The sequence below is a fragment of the Bidens hawaiensis genome, unplaced genomic scaffold (genome assembly GCF_021521415.1).
Source record: "Bidens hawaiensis isolate Kalapana, Puna unplaced genomic scaffold, B.hawaiensis_p1.1 tig00008634_1, whole genome shotgun sequence".
Lineage (NCBI taxonomy): Eukaryota > Viridiplantae > Streptophyta > Magnoliopsida > Asterales > Asteraceae > Bidens > Bidens hawaiensis.
In genome coordinates this window covers 982,479-985,947 of record NW_027491623.1, presented here as the reverse complement: position 1 = coordinate 985,947, position 3,469 = coordinate 982,479, and positions in this window count along the sequence as shown.

Sequence of the window (3,469 nt, the reverse complement as noted above, 5' to 3'; positions counted from 1 at the left end):
CTACTTGGATGTCATTGGCTATCTCATTATTTTTTCACTTTCATGCCAACCTGTGCAAAAAAGTCTTTTGTGAGATAGGTTTCATTTGAATCAAAGCTAACTCAAAGTCTCAAACCCATTTAGATCCCTATATTTGGTGTAACGTTTATGTCAATGTTAAAACTTATATAACACATCACTGACTATTTTTAGGCTACCACACTATCATTTGACCAATTCAATCTCAAAGTTGACATTTTACTTCAACTCAACCTTTTAAGAGAAATACCCTATAGCACTAAATTGCATTTTTCATTGATTACCAACAAATAAAGAAAAGCACATGAATAAGAATAATAACTTGAGAGAACAAAACTAAGAATAAAGAAGCTTACACTTTGAGCCTCATACCCAAGTCTTGCAAGAACCTGCAATATGATTTGCGTAGATACGTTTCCTTCTTCAAATCAATGCCATCTGGTCTAGATGGTGAGTTTTCTTCAATTTCTTTTCGTGTAAAGTACCACCGACCACCATGTTCTTCCATTTATCATCAGAATGCCTGTATGGCCCGCCATCGTACATACCAAAATGCATTGGGTCACTTGACAACAAAGCATTCATTGCTAGCTTCTGCCCTCTCTATTACTTCCTATAAATAAATGGCCAGTTCCCCTAATGCTCCTCTAATTGGCTGGTTCACAGGAAGCGTGAAACTGATATCCGATATCTGCATTGTATATACACCAAGTTACTAGCATATTTCAGTAAGCAAGAAAGAATACAATAGACAATTTCTCAAATACACATAATTCTCCCTAGTTTAGACGAGCTTAACATAAGCGTTTTAACAAGAATGAGAAAAGTAAAAGCAAAACAGAATGGTTACAAGAAGTAAAAAATCTTTCAGAGTTTCAGTATCTATTAACTTAAATAGCCAGACCAAAATAGATTCTAAGCCTGCATAGCATCCAAGCTCTAAAACAGACATCTGTAAGACTGTAACTTCCTACAGACTCCAATAGACCGGACATGAGATGCAAAACACACACATTGAAGATCATCAATGCATGAAAATTGCATAAATAAAACAGGTTTGAAAACAAAGCATAACCAATGCACTAGGTTTAGAGCAAGCACAGGGTGTAGTAACAGTGGAATTGAAGTACAGAATGGCAACGGTGCATGTAAATACAAATACACTTAAGCATCCACAATCAAGAATATTTCATTACACTTAAAACAGAGTAATCAGCACATACAGATTGTAGATGATGCATTGAACTAATAACAAAATAAGATCGAATCATCGAAACTCGGTCCCTAAGATTAATCCAAGTGGTATCCAAAACTCACTATTTTGTATTAAGCATAATTACAAAAACCTTTAAAAACCTGATATAACTATAATCGGCTATAATGCAACTAAATGTACTTCTAATCTTCAACTGACAAAAAGTTAACGAGCCTCGGCCATTAAGAAAAGGATAATTATGTTATCAATTTAAGGCAATGACCTACAAAAATTATAACTTTTTGCTCCATTAAAGAGAAACCTTTGAGGGTCTGTGATTATAGTTATATTATACCCCCTTCGAAATCGACCAATTGATACAATCAATCAATTTACAAACAATACATCTACTGCAATTACTATTTATTTCAAGAATTGTAGCAAACCCTAGTTCTCTAATTAGAGGACGCATTCGTAAAATTGAAAATAATAATATGATTTGCAGCATCGATTTCGGTCAAATTAAACGCTGTGACATTGAATTTGGAAACTGGAATCACATAAAGTTATTAATTTTGTGCTGGTGCCCTAATTGATAAGACAAAGAAAGGGTTTTTATGTATAGCGAAGATATTAGGGCAAACAAAAGGCAAAAGTGAGTGATAATGATAAGAAGTACGAAAGAAAGAAAGAATTACATACCGGCGATTAGTGTATTGCAGTCTTCCCGTCGTTGCTTTCAGGCTGTGTGTGTGTTCCTTAATGGAAGAAATGAACGTCGAGAAATCCAATTCTTCGCTTTTTGTAGAGAAACAAAATCAGATAAATGGAAATGGTTTATTTCCATTTCTCACCTCTTTCTTTCATAAACAAACAAGAGAATTCTTTCCAATTCCATTTCTCACCCCTCAATTCCCTCTACCAAACACCCCCTTAGATAAACAAATTATATGGGGTGAATCGTAGAAAAAAAAACGGGAATATTGAGAAACGCCATATTCGAAAAAAAATGCAATGAAGTGAACCGAAATCGCTAGAATTAAATGCGTTGAAAACAAAGACACATTCATTATGATTAAAATAGAAGTTACTTTGAACATAATTAAACATAAAAAAATAATTATGTTTCTCAAAAATTGATTAGACTTGAAGCTACTTTGTACTTTATTAGGCACTAGTAGGTGAACGCGCGGACGCAATAGGAGTTCGATCGATAGTGGTTGTTGTGGCAAAGTGTATTTTTCGCTTAGTTTTAAGACAAAATAAGTGGCGTGCATTATTTTGGTTCACATTAATAAATGGAGTACATGCGGATTGTAAGTTTGAAACGTAACATAGTACCAACCTTAAACTCGCTTAAGGTTTATTTCAAAATGTATAAGAAATACTTAAAAACGAATATAATTAACTAATAAATAAATACGAGCCTAGCCTGATCCGAGCTCGAGCTTAAAAAGACAACTCATGAGCCAAGATTGAGCTTTTAAAAAAGGAGCTCGAAACAACTTTAAGGAAAGTTTGAAGTATGAAGCATGAAATGGTGAACATAATATACCAGAATTTATGCATAATATCATTTATCATGATGTAAGGAAGGTTTTTAAAGCACGAAGCATTAATTTACTGAGATATGATCTTCCTAAATAATCATCAACTCTATGTAAGAACTACGTTTCAAAATCTTAATGTAATGCAACATCAATCAAACCTAATAATGGGTTATATTACAACATCTAAATCAACCATGGAGAATTAATATTCACTTGTTTGACAAAACTTAAGAAAGTCAATATGCACCATAACAATAATGACCAAACTACACTTGCTCATTTGAAACATCATATTACTTTCATATTTTTGAATATTCTTACTACCTTTACAAATGACCAAACTGCCCTTCTTCTGAATCACTTTATTCCCGTTTCCTTTGGCTTTCAAAATCCGTGTAATATTGATTTGGAACTCCATCAACAAAGTCTGTGGTTATAGCTCCATCCTTGCTCTCATCATCTTTATTAATTTCCATCAATACAATGGCATCAGTAAAAGGAGTGTGATGTTTAGCACCAAGCAAAAAAAATCAACATTCAATAGTTCCCACTTTTCTGTTGACTTTTCTAATCAGTTGAACCATCATTGACATGCATATACATATTTCACCTTTGACCTATAAAATGTCAAGCATGCACAAAAAGTCAAATTTGACTAATAAAAGCAATAATCTCCATGAAACAATTTTTATTCATAAAAGTTAAA